Raw genomic sequence first — 14098 nt, 5'->3', positions numbered from 1 at the left:
CAGGTAGTCATGTCCTAAACCGGTATCTTCCCTGACAAAAGTTGATCTGTACCCTAACTGAGCCCATGTGTTGTCTCTCTTGTACCTACAATAACATACCTTTGGAATGTCAGAGTAATCCCCTTTTTTCCAGACCTCTCGGGGCAAAATCTCCCACCGGAGCAGATGACCACAGAATACTCATTGTTATCTTTTTTTATATGTTTAAATATGTTTTTATTGATTGCAGAGAGAGTACGGGAGAGGGAGAGAAAGATAAAAACATCAACAATGAGAGAGAATCATGTATTGGCTGCCTCTGGCACGGGAATCAAACTGTGATCTCCTGGTTCATAAGTCAATGCTCACACACTGAGCCACACTGGCTGGGCCCTCATCGTTATCTTGTTGCCCAAATACCATCTGTATGTGCTGTAAATATTAATTGTTAACTATCCTGTACCTACCAATGTAAATGAAGTATTTCTCTCTTCATTTTACTCTCCTCCCCACCCCCCGCCCTCACTTTGCTTTCTCCCACTTTCCTAACCTACCACCAATGGATTTCCTGTAACCCTCCTTATATCTCCTCTTGACTGTAAATGTATAAAATAAACTGCAAAACTGCCACTCTCTGGAGCATTTCCTCAATTCATTGAGATTTTGCTTCCCAGAAATTGTCGTTAGTTTGAGTCAAATAAACTCATAAAAATTCTCTACAGGTTTGAATGTTTCTTATGTCAGTACTATCATTATTATTCTTTTAAAAGTTCACAAACAAATGAAGTATTCTCTTTGTGCATATACACCATCACACATGTACACACACATGTACATGAAGAGAAAGTGATCATGAAGGCTATTCACCAATCTGGAATAGTGGTTCTGAGTGCAGAGGGAATTTGACTTAGAGATGAGTCAGGAATTTTTGCCTTTATCCATAATCTTACCATCTATAATAATAAAAGTGTAATATGCTATTAGACCAGACAGCCAAACGACCTTCCAGATGACCTTCTGGGGCTGTGGGGTCTGTGGCAGCTGCCGCGGCTGCGAGGGCCAAGCCTGTTGCACAAATTTCGTGCATCGGGCCTCTAGTAAGAAGATGTTCTTGAATTATTATGAATTTAAATTTTAAAACTACACTGAATGAAAAGAAAACTACACAAGAAAAAAAAGGAGAAACAGCCAGACTCCTGGGCAGAGTCCTGTTGAATATGAAGGGTAGCAGAATATGCCACCCCAAAATATGCTCTTTGGTTTAAGGATTATTTTGAGGCAATTATTTTGAGAGATAGGAGAAGCTCTGAAAACAGAGTAGAAGTTACCCTTTTGTAAGGGATATTTACATTTACCTGGTATAAATAAAAATCTCTATTTGCAAGGAAGAGGATGACTCCAAATCACAAGAAAATATCAATGGTGAAGGCACCTACTTAAATTCACATAACAAACGTTACCCTTGTTTACCTTTGTTTTTCCTAGTAACTTCCCCTAACTGCCCCTACACACACACACACACACACACACACACACACACACACACACACACACACCCTGCTTTTGTCTTTAACTAAAGATGGCATATAAACTAGTGGGTTAGGCCACCCTAGAGAGATATCCATTTCTCCCTGGGTATCTCCCATGTATACATGATGTTCACACACTAATAAACTTCTGTTTGCTATAGCCAAACCCCTAAGTATCAGAGCACCTGGACTCAATAAAACATTGAATAGTGTTACTTGTAGAGTAATAGGACATGATTTGGGGATAAAAACAATAAGAATGTGACCTAGAATATATCTTAATGATAATCTAAAAACTTCCATAAATTATTCAGAAGGAAGGTGCCTCTCTCTGTCTCTCTATCTCTCTCTCCCTCTCATCTTACTTTCCCTTTTCTTTTTGTAGAACACTTTGAGCTTTGTAAAGCTCTATGTCAACATTAAACATTAATTACAAGCTTATAAATGTTGTTTCTGTTGAAAAAGTGACAGTATCCCCATGCTATATACTCAGGCTTGACAACAAAATGACTCCATGAGAAAAGCCAGGCCTCTGCAAAGAAAAGCAGCTTTTAGCACCAACTACCATCTCAACTTCCGTGAGGCTCAGGCAAGTGGCATAAAAAGAACAGATAAATAGAATTTGAAAAACCAAGTTTAGGAAATGTATTCTGGAAAGAGAAGCAGAGTGCATGGTGAAGCCTTCTATCCCCATCAGAGATAAGCTGAGGAAAGACATGGGTGATAGGGAAAAGCTTTCAGTTGGACATCACCGAGTCCACTTCTCAGCCCCACACTCCCTCAGGCTCTGGCACCTAAACCCTCTGAGGCACCCATTCTGCTTACTCTGTGGGACTCCAGAACCAGTCACCCCAAGATGTGCCTCTGTGGTATGCAGATTGTTTGGAGCTAAAGGCAACAGGCTCAAGAGAAACTTCTGCCCCTTCCTTGAACTAACTAGAACTAGAGTCAGGGGCTTTACCCATAATATGAGGTTATCAGAGATAACCTCTTTTGACCTATCCATAGGGCAAGACAAACTTCTATTTACTAAAGGTCTGCTCTACTTATCATCCTGCAATGACCTTTTGAAGCTCCCAAGGCACCTTACCTCATCCCTAGCTCAGAATATCTTATATACCCATGTTTCCTTTCTAACCTCTCCTGCGTGTGGGGTCTCTGACTCTCATGTATGTGGGGTTTCCATACATATATTGCCAGGAGCCAGTTCCAGCATGTCATAATTACAAAAGTTTCATCAAAAGGTTGATGAAGCTTGGGGGCTCAACAAGGGCTGAGCCACATATGTAATCATCTATTGGAATGGCTAAAAAGCATCTCCCCCAAACCTGAATAGGATAATAGTTTGCTGCCAGACAGCTCAGGGCATCTTAATCTACATGTTATTGCCTCCTGTTGGCCAAACACCTGAACAGCTGTAGGCTATTTCCCAATCTGGCAATGCTTCTGTAAACCCTACCCTTTGAAGTATAATATCTCCACCTTTCCTTAGGACAAATTGTGTTAATAAAAAGCAAGGGGTCCTGAGTCAAGGAAGTCTTTAGCTCCTTTAGCTGAATCTCCTCTGACCCCCAATGCCTTTCAAAACTATCTTTCATCTTTGGACTCCTACTTGAATCTATGCACAGCCTTTCTCCAGATTGCTGAACCCTTCGTAATGCTGGGACAAGAACCCTGGCAATATATAAGTATTAAATTTGGTTATTTTCTCCTGCTACTCTGTCTCATGTCTATGTGATTATTAGACCTGTCAGAGGAAATTTAAGGGTAGAGGAAAGTTTGTTCCTCCCACACAACTCTTTACTTCCTGGCTGGCTCTATGCTTCTCAATGTACCTCTCACCCTCTTGACCATTTCAAGGGAAATAAAACAATCCTGCCAATAAAAGATCTCCCCATACCAACAAAGACATGAGAGAGAACTCAATTTATTTTATTTTATTTTTTTAATAAATTTTATTGATTTTTTACAGAGAGGAATGGAGAGGGATAGAGAGTTAGAAATATCGATGAGAGAGAAACCTCGATCAGCTGCCTCCTGCACACCCCCCATTGGGGATGTGCCCACAACCAAGGCACATGCCCTTGACCGGAACCGAACCCGGGACCTTTCAGTCCACAGGCCGACGCTCTATCCACTGAGCCAAACCGGTTAGGGCGAGAACTCAATTTATTATTGAGCAGGCATTACAGATTGACACACATGAAAATGTAGACAGAGTAAGGGCAGAATGTCATATAAGTTTAAACAGAAAAGTAGAAGGGAGAACAATTAAAATGTCCTTTCCTGAGATTACCTCCTCAGCAACTATGAGGAACTTCTAAATTAATCTTAGAGGCATGTGCTTACAGTTCTAAGTGTTAGAAGATGCAACCTAGCATTGCAAGATCACAAGTCTGAGCCTACATCAAAATAGGGCCTATTATGAGTTCAAGGAGGCACCCTAAGGAGGCGAGGGTGGGGAGAGGCAGCTGTCTCCTTCCTCTTCTGAAACACAAAGAGCTTGATCATTTCACCTTACAATTTGAAAGCTTACCTTACAACACAAAAGGGGAAATCCTGATTCATGTGTCAAAACCTTAGATGATTCACTGTTTGGGGCCTCTCCTGTCAAGTGCAATTTCAGGGCTTTGTCTGTAATATCAAACAAAACCTTGCCTTTGGGGCTGATAAGATGAGAACTGTCTTCATTCTTTCTCTGGATTTCACTGAGTGGGCAAAGAAATGAAGTTTATGTCAGGCTACCTCGGAGAGGGGATGACCTTCCTTCAAGGTCAAACCCCTGGCTCCTGAGAGCCCCACACAGCCCTGTTGGCTTGCATCATTCTTGGGTTTGGAAGGTGGGGCATTGGACAGGCCCAGGCTCAGCCACTGGAGGAAGTTTTCCACTCCCCACTCCTCCTCCATGCCCACTCCTCCTCACTCACCTGCCACCACCCAGGCCCCCTCCACTCCTGCCATGGCTTCAATTCCCCTCCCTTCTTAAGGTAAAGCAGAGGTTTGGGGTTTTAAATGAAACAATCACAAGAACAGTCTCTAATAAAGTGACTGATTCTTAGAGAATAGGCTAATAACACAGTCCATTTAACCCTGGCATTCATATCCAGTGTTTCAAATCCCTGTTTTAGTAGGCAACACAGCTCTGCCGCCGAGCTCCGAGGCTGCCAGAGAAAGCAGCTCCCAAATATTAAAGGTTTATAATGAGGCTTCAAAACCACAGCCCCCACGCTCGGTCCACCACATCCTCACCGCCAACAAATGAAATATCCCTCTGCTCTGTTCTGTTGACCGCCGCCTTTTGAAAATCTGACTTTTCCCAATCCAATCCGGACAGCATTATTCCGTCGGATTCAGGGCAGACCCCTGACGACTGGACTAGTGACAAGCAGATTACAAAGCCGGTTTATCCGGGCATTGTGTTTCTGCAGCTCTTTCTGCAGCCAAAGCCTCCGCGACAGCAGGGAGCACTAATTGCTCATTTGCGGCGGTGACCTTTTCAACTGGACGGCGCCTCGGATCTGGTTCCACGTTGATGTCTCTCTCCTTTAATTACAGTGCGCTGGCAGGGAGAGAAGCAGCCAGTGGCACTGAGGACAGTAGTATCTAGTGTCTGACCCGTCTCACTGTACTTCTCAAAGCAAGAACTGAGGAGCAGAGGTATCTGTTTTATTCACTTTGTTTTCACACTTGGGCCTGACAGGAATGTAAGCCACTGGGATCAGAAGTGCACTGGGAAATAACATCCAGGCATTTGTCTGGGAGTCATTTGTTTTCCAAAGAAAACTGGACAAATTGCCATCAGGCAGCAAGTGGAAGAGGTTCTGGGAGATCTGTTTTGATTTTCAGTCCCCAGGCCTCACAGTTGCGGTTGAGGTCAGTATCTGTGGCTGCATCCCATTTGATGGCATGTCAGCCAACAATCTCTGTTCATTTACTCTCTGTCTCTTGTGTATGCAAATCCACTACAATAGTCATCTGATGCAGACAAGACGGTACCTATAATGTCAACAGAATTTTCTGGGAAGATTAGTGGATTGTTGGCTCTTATACAAAGGGCTTTGCAGGGCCAGAATGAGCTTGACAAAAGGAAAGAGAAAAATCTGAGTGAAACGTTAGTTGGATTGATGTCAGAACCCTGTGGTTCTGTCTGCAGGTTGGGAAGAAAGGATGAAGGGAGACAGCAGCTATGCAATACAGGGAACGGACAGCAAAACGAGAAGTGTCACCTGTATGATCTGTCTTGGTTCAGGTATTTCAGTTCACCTCTTTATTTAAAATGTACTGTTCAAGCCCTGGCCAGTGTGGCTCAGTTGGTTGGGCAACATCCAGTGCACCAAGAGGCCACCAGTTTGAGTCCTGGTCAGGACACATCCAGGGTTGTGGGCTCAATCCCCAGTAGGGGTTGTGCAGGAGGAAGCCAGTTGATGTCTCTCTCTCACATCAATGTTTCTCTCTCGCCATCTCTCTTTCTCTTTAAAAATCGATAAAAATATATTTTTAAATGTACTGCTCAAGAGTATGGCACAGTAGAAAGGAGAGGAAACATTTATCTGTGCTCATCATCCAACCACATTCTAATGGAAAATTGACCAAACACTTATTCATGAAAAATGAAAATACACTAAGGGGAGAAATAGAAGAGGATTCTAAGGAAGGAAGGAAGCAATACCAGGAATGATGAAAGATCAACAACAGGACAGCTGCATCTCAGCTACATTTCTCAATGACTGTATACATCCGTTTTCTTTTTCTCTGTGTATTTCACCAACACTAAATGCTAAACCTGAGGCATCTAGTAAATAGTCCCAGCCCCTCCCACTGCCCAGGCTTCTTACCTATTCTTTTATCAATCCCACTGCCTCAAAAAATATTGGGGAAAAAACCATTTATTCTAAGGTATGAATGTGTTGGACATTGTTTAAATTAAATTATATATGTACATATATCTTATATAAAATAATATATGTATCATACATATATAGTAAGAGTCAGAAATGTATTAACATTGCTGAGGGGATTGCAATCAATTCTCTGTTCTTATCTTAAAGACCTGCCAAAAGAAAACAATAGAAACATAAAGAGAAGTTTAACTTGAATAACTATAGTTTGAGGTTGATAAGCAATGATGGTACATAAGATTATCTACCCAGCTGGCGCCATCACCACCTGAAGATGCTAACATGCCTGTGTCCGGGGAAGGAAGAAGGCAGAAGGTCTTTTCCCACGTTTGGAACCCAGATCGGGAGCCTGGCTCGAATCTCTCCAATGGCTCTTCCTATGTTTTAGTTTTTTCTTTCTGAGAATAACATTTGGATTTCAGCTACCATGTTCATTCTAATATTAACTCCATGCAAAACTCCTCAGAAGTAAGTAAAAGGCATTACTTTTAAATTCCTATCTGACTCTTCATGCTGATATCCACTAGCCAGAACTTGATGACAGAATGCAGTTCTTAAGAGACTTCGGGGAAGAAAAGAAAAGCAACTTTCCCTGTGGAATTCTCTGAATAAGCCAGTTCAATGCATCCTCACTGACAAATCGCTGGCTACCATGATACCCAGTAATGTGACGGTGCACTTACAAGAGCAATTGTAAAACTGTACATAATTTCCTCATGCATGTCACTGAAATGTGTCCTGAATTGCTCTACTAAACATTCATTCCATTGTCTTTACTTAAAGAGGCATAGTCTAAGGTCCATCCTCAGTCTAAAACCCCCCACTGACTTCAGAGGGAGATTGTCCTGACTACAGATGACAGGATACAATTCCTGTAGGCTGAGTGGCTGTCTGTCATTTTTATTACTTGGGGCTGAAAATGTTTCCAGCAGGAAAAACCCCAAGGGACCACATGGTGCCTAAATTTTCCATCTGTATTGCTATTTGGATTCTTGTCCATCTGACTCCACAAGGGACCAGAGTCACTCACCTGCTATTGACCACAGATGCATAATTTCTATGTCTTATATTACTGACCAAGGAATGCATTTTCCAGCTGTGAAAAGTATAAATGCGAAGGTTATATTCAGAGGTAAAAGAAACACAGGTAGAGATAGTGATCTTTACCAAGGCAAAACATATATTTGTACAACCAAAACTGAAGTGAGAAACAATTCACTGTGTGTTGAACTCAAAGATCTTTTCAGTATCAGTTTCAGTTATTGGTTGGGGGATGGTGAGATAGGAGAAAGGAGGTGAGAAAAGAGGAGTGGAATGGTGAACTACATTAATATCCTGGCTCTTCAAAATAACAAAATATTCACATTTAGATTTTTATTAAACCAAATGTTTAGCATATTCTTGAATGTATTTCACATATAATAATTTTTGAGACGTTATCTTGATATTCCAACTACAATATTTCATAGAATCACAGGAAAAAACACACACACACACAATTTCAGTAACTAGGAGTTTGGCTTCTGTTTGTAGTCTTCTCATGAGGAATTTGAAAATTAGAATAATAGAAATTCTTTTATCCCCAGTGAAATAAACGAGCAAAATGTAAAAGCCCATTTTAAGAGGGAATGGCTACCAAATAGCCAACCAGCAGACAACCAGAATATATTCTTTTAAAAAAAAATTTTTTTCCTAACATTGATTTGGTTCTTCATCTTTATGTACTAAAAAACCATGACCGACAAACAAATGTCTTTCTATTGTTTACATTTGAGGTTTACAAAGAGAGCAATCAGCAGATTCTCTGTAAGATCCATCTATCTGTCACTGTGTGTTTTATTGGATATGGCTGCAGCAGAATCAAAAAGAGGAAGAAGGAAAGAAGTGAAAGTGACAAAGATGGTTATAAAAATAGAAGAAAAATGTGAAATCTCTGGGGTGTAAGAGTGGTCCAACTACAGCTGTGAGCAATATTCCCTGTGTTTTTATAACATGGGAGTATGCGCCCTTGCCACATGAGAAACAAATTATGAAGACCAAGCATGAAAGAACAGATTTGGATATTGTATTCAGATGAGAGTTACGATGAGGTTTATCAGACATATTTCATGTTATGCACAATCAGAACTGTGCTACATAGCAATTAGGCAAGCACCACCAGCCTCCCTCCTCCCACACCCCACAAACCCAAAATTGTGTCAATCAGCTCTCCTTGTCCATAGACGAAAGTCAAAACTCAACTTGCCGTTTAATAACCCCCATATTCTGACTCCAACTTTTTTCTGTAATCTAATTCTCCTTGCTCTCTATCTGGCCCAACCAAAATAATTTCTGTATAAGCGATTTCCATGTTCTCTTCTGCCACGGTGCTCAAGCTGTTCTCCCTTTCTTTGATGTTATTCCAACATCCCACTTCCATCACCCTTCATTTTTCTAAGCCTCACCCTTCTTTCAAGATCTTCCTTACCACTAAGACATCATCCCCACTGCGACAACAGTAATTATATCTCAGATTTAGATATCGCCACAGAAAACTGGCATGAAAACACAAAATGTTATTGGCCAGGAACCAATAAAATATCTGTAGCCACTAACTTAGTAACTTCAAAGACATACAATTATTTTATCTGTTCTCTTTTTCTGTGGGTCAAGAATTCAACTGAGTGGTTCTGAGTCAAGGTCTCTCATGTGGTGAATTTGAAACAGTACAGGGCTGAACTATCCAGTCTCTCCCTCTCTCTTTCTCTCTCTCCCTCCCTCCCTCTCCAGTCTCAGGGCTCCTCCATGTACTCTCTCTATCTGGGCTGATTTGGAAGTCCTCACAATAGGACCATTTACTTAGAGGCTAAAAGCTTAAGCAAGTATTCTACCAAGCAAGGCAGAATTTAAATAGCCTTGCATGACCTAGCCTCAGAATTCATAAAGAATCACTTCTACCATATTCCATTGATCTAAACAGTCATTAAAGCCACCTGATGCCAAGAGGAAGCAACATAGATCTTAACTTGTATTGAAAAATAATGTCAAAATCACATTATAAAATCATGTGAGATGTGAAATGTTTTGGGGGTCATCTTTAAAATATACATGCACTATAAAAGTAGATTAAATTTTTTTTTGAAGGGAAAAGAAGAAATGTCTGGATCCTGCCATTTCTCTACCAAATAATACAGTTTTTGACAGCTATTCAGCTATGTATTTTTACATATTTTTAAAAATTCGGGATGCTTTTAAAAACTCATATTTTTAATAATTTATGCTTGCATACTGCAAATTATTCTTCCCAAACACACTAAAACAGTGGTCGGCAAACTCATTAGTCAACAGAGGGGCAAACCGCGGCTCGCGAGTCACATGTGGCTCGCGAGCCACAATTTGCTGACCACTGCACTAAAATATTTTAGTCATGAACAGAATAGGATGAGTCCAATTCTGCACTTTACTATTATGTATCATATAAATACAATTCAAGAAAATACAGGAACTGAACAGACACTCAAGGCTTGGATGGAATGTGTGCATGTTTACTTGGGAGGCAGGGAGCCAGAAGAGAAAAATTTGCCACAAAGATCTGGGATGTTGTAACACAACCAGAAAATGATCAAACATAGATGCATCCTTCTTCAGTAAATACTAGGCCAAGGTCAGTGAAAGCATGGTCCTAGACCCTACCATTTTCATCACTATCTAGTTTGCCATCAGCAGATAAGTCTGACCAAAAACATAATGTTCACTGGCAGTATATTTCAGAGTTCAAACCTAGTCTTGAATCTGATAATGGTGCTTCAGGAGTGTAATCCTTCATAACCCTATTGAAGCTATTACTTATGTAGTCAGATCCAGGCTGGGTGCTGCCATAAAAAATAGCATAGTCCACAAGTCAAAGGTATTTTTGAAATAACTCACATTAGAAAGTTGGACTTTCCTAACACCATGAAGAGGATAGGCACCCCACAGCTGAATTTCTAAATAAATCTGGTTGCCCTTTTCAATCATTTTATTTATACCCTACAACACTTCCAGTGTCCCCTCCACCAAACTAAAAATTCGCTGACTTGAAATGAATCTATATTATCATCCTCTCCCACCTTCTTTCCTTCAAATCTATTATCATAACACTCTGGTAAAACATAACCCTTCCCTATCAGACTCTCTTCAACATGATCACTCAATGTTAATATTTCTTTCCCAAAGCATTCTTGCATGGTTAAGTGTGATGAGCAGTCTTCATGTCACCATGGTATTTTCCATTATCATGAAAGAATCCATAATTCAAGTCCTTATTAGGTATCAAGGACCAGAGTGGGACTTCTCAGATGCTAATATGTATACAAATCACCTAGGAATCTCCAGTGGGTGTGGGCTGAGCCCAAGACTCTGCATTCCCAACCAGCTGCTGGGTGATGCTGCTGCTACTGCTCTGGGAACCACACCAGGGCCGATTGTTAAGTTCACGTTTTCAGTTATTTAGGTTTTGAATTGCTTGTTTTGAACTCTGTCCAGTATTCTGATCTGAAGATTTTGGAATGTATGAGGTAAACAAAGACAAGAAGGAAAATGCAGTGACCCCAGTCAGCAAAAGCAATGGCTGTGGTGGCAATGGGAGTGACAAGGTGACGAGCAGCAGATGAAATGTCCTTCCCTGAGGTTCCAAACCCACCTGTGACCTGCCCTTTCCACTACCTGCTCCTCCTTCCCGAGTCATGAGCTTCACACCTCAGAGGGGCCTCTCCGTGTGTTGTTATCCCTTTAAAGGTGAATCACTCTCAATGACTGAGCATAGTTGGAAGCAGCACAGTGAGAACAGAATCGGAGCAGACGCTAAGGGGTTGGACAGAATGCGTGCGTGTTTACTTGGGAGGTGGGGAGCCAGGAGAGAACAGGGTGCTGAAAGGACTGTCAAGAAGGAAGGGCAAAGCACCCACAGCCAAACCTGAAAGACGCCCAAGACAAACTTCCTTGATTTCCTAATTTGGCTCAGGCTGGCCCTGGTCCATTTCCTTCTTTGATAATTAACTATAGCTGGGTGAACAGAAGCCATGCATTTAAATCTCAGTGAGCCGCTTAGGTGTGTTTAGAGTTTAGCTATAATCCCAGATTAGGTTATTTCCTTTGTGAAACTGTACGTGAACCCTGGGGTAGGAGAGCCTTTATCAGATTGCCACTAAGGACACAAGGTGGAGGGAGACTTTTGTTTTCAAAAACAAACAAGGACTACTGCGTTTTCAAATTAAACAATGCCCCCCCCCCGCCCCGCCCCGTCTAACCATCTAACGTGACTCAACAGAAACCCAGGGGTTCACAACCAACCTCTAAAGCAGTTGCGGTTTCTCCATTTCTTTGTCTGAGCCTCACAAAAACTCTATGTTCCTGAGCCACTAGAGATGTAAACAAAATAGAGCTACTTATCACATTTCTCCCATCCACACCTCGGTGCCTCATTGTCTCCACTAGCCCTTCTGTGGGAGGGGTTGATGGATTTCAGCAGGACCTCTGTGGGCCCCAGAGGACTGCATCCTGGCTGGATTTGCCCTGTGCATGTGCTGTAAAAGCACTTGGACCGGATGACCCGGCCTTGCCAGTAACAGACCCTCCCCACACCATGGGCATCTAGAGCCAGAACCTCCGCCGCCTCCACCTGCTCTCATGAGGTTAGTGAAACAAGAACATTTTCTAATGAAACCCTGATCTAATAAGTCGTGGCCCAGAGCCCGCAATCAAATCAGGGAACCAGTTTATAAACATTAAAACATTCATCCTTTCCAAATAGGCCTGATGAGAAGAGGCTAATTGCAGTAATGACCTACAGTGTAGACGCTGCCCTGCATTAATGTCTCTAGTATGGAGGGACCCATGGCTCAGAACTCTGTGACTGTGCTGTGCACGTGTCTGATGGTTAAAGTGCTTTTCACTAAACAGCTAAAAGGTAAAAAAATAAATAAAAATAATTCCCCTTTCAGGTAGTACTATAATTTAACTACTTTTCAAACACTAAGCCACTTTCAAAAATCCTTTTTAATAATTCCCACTCCCAAGTTTATTTTAATTTTTAACTAAGCACACTAATGAAATAAAATAGTTTAATTTTTATTCATCAGAGGGCATATATCTATGTAATATTTTTTATGCTGGCTACCATATGCACTTGGACTATAAGATTTCCTTTTGATAACTTTAAAATGTATATAATAGAGATAAAAATTAATTTGTAACAGGAATGAAAATTACCAGAGCATGAAGAATCACCATATTTCCCACTTCTCCCCGACCCCTCTTTTCTACCTCCTAGCCCACAACCAGACGCTGGATTTTAAAGATGAATTGTTGCATCCTGGATCAGTTCCTGGACCTTTGTTTATTTGGGAAAGCAAACAAAGATAATGAATAAAATGAAAAGAAAATGAAAAACACTTCCCTATTTTGGTAAGATGGACCCCATCCCCAACTCGATAGATAGCTAGATAGTCCTGATTTGTTTATCCAAGATAAAACACACATACACAAGCTCTTCCATGATGTTTCAGTCACTGGGACAAGATCCAGTTTTGTTTTCTTCATAGCACTGGTTAGTATCACAGATTTTTGTTTGTTTACTAGAAAAAGTAATTCCCTGAAATCAAGGACTTTGGTATCTGTACACCTCTGTGTCCCAGCACCTAGAACAGCATCTGGCCCTAAGTAAACACGCAATCAACATTTCTAGTGCAATGCTTTTCTACCGGCTCGGACTCCCTCGGATCCTGCTACCCAGCAGCCTCCTCTCAGCAGAGTAGCTTCCTCGGCTGGCCCAGAGCCCACTGCCAAGACCCTGCAGTGGTGACTCACAAAGAAACTGAGCATTGCTGACCCCAATGGTCCAGAAAGTGAGAGAAAGTTTGGCAATTTTTTGTATAAGTGCCTCTCTAAAAATGTGGAGTTAAGTGCCGCAAGGCCTTATTGCAAGGCTAAATAAATACGTTAGTTTATGAAGCATTTTTGTCAATTTCATCAAAATATGAAAGGAATTACATAAAATTATTAAAGCATATCCGGAAATCATTTTTATTTAAAGTAAAATTTAAGGTTTTCTAATATGAGAGGATTTTTTCTGATTATATGTCTAAAGAAACTTTAATTTCAAATGAAACATCCTACTCTTTTTCAATATTTTTATTATTAAATTTATCTAACATACTTAAAAGTACAGAGAATAACTTAAAAACTTACATAGCCTCCAATTAGATTTAACAAATATTAATACTTTTCCCAAACTTTTGAATCTAAAAATGAAGTTGAATGTCTTCATAATTGAAATTAATAAAAAAGACTTGGGTCACCAAAAATAACCGTACAAATATTACTATCACACAAAGGTTGGAAGAATTTCTGTCAAATAATTTTAAATATTGCTAAAGTTGATACAGGTACCTCGGAAATAAAACAAATATAGGCAAATTCCCTTTATTACCAATAGCTGAATCTTTTGGTTGTTGTTAATAACATTACAATGTTACTGAGGTTAATATGTAGCTAGAAATCATATATCCAGGAGGTGGTGCTGAGGTATACCTATCTCTTTCTAGTGAATTTTGAAATAAAAGTAAATTATGTCTTCTTTCCCCCAATAGCCATTCTCCCCATTCTTCTTATTTGTGTGCTTTAGTATGTGGGTATGTAGGTACCATAGGTGTTAAAACTGGGCTTTCCTATTTG

This window comes from Cnephaeus nilssonii (assembly GCF_951640355.1).
Source record: "Cnephaeus nilssonii genome assembly, chromosome: 2".
In the NCBI taxonomy this organism is placed as follows: Eukaryota; Metazoa; Chordata; class Mammalia; order Chiroptera; family Vespertilionidae; genus Cnephaeus; species Cnephaeus nilssonii.
Note: the sequence above shows the minus strand (reverse complement) of the source record.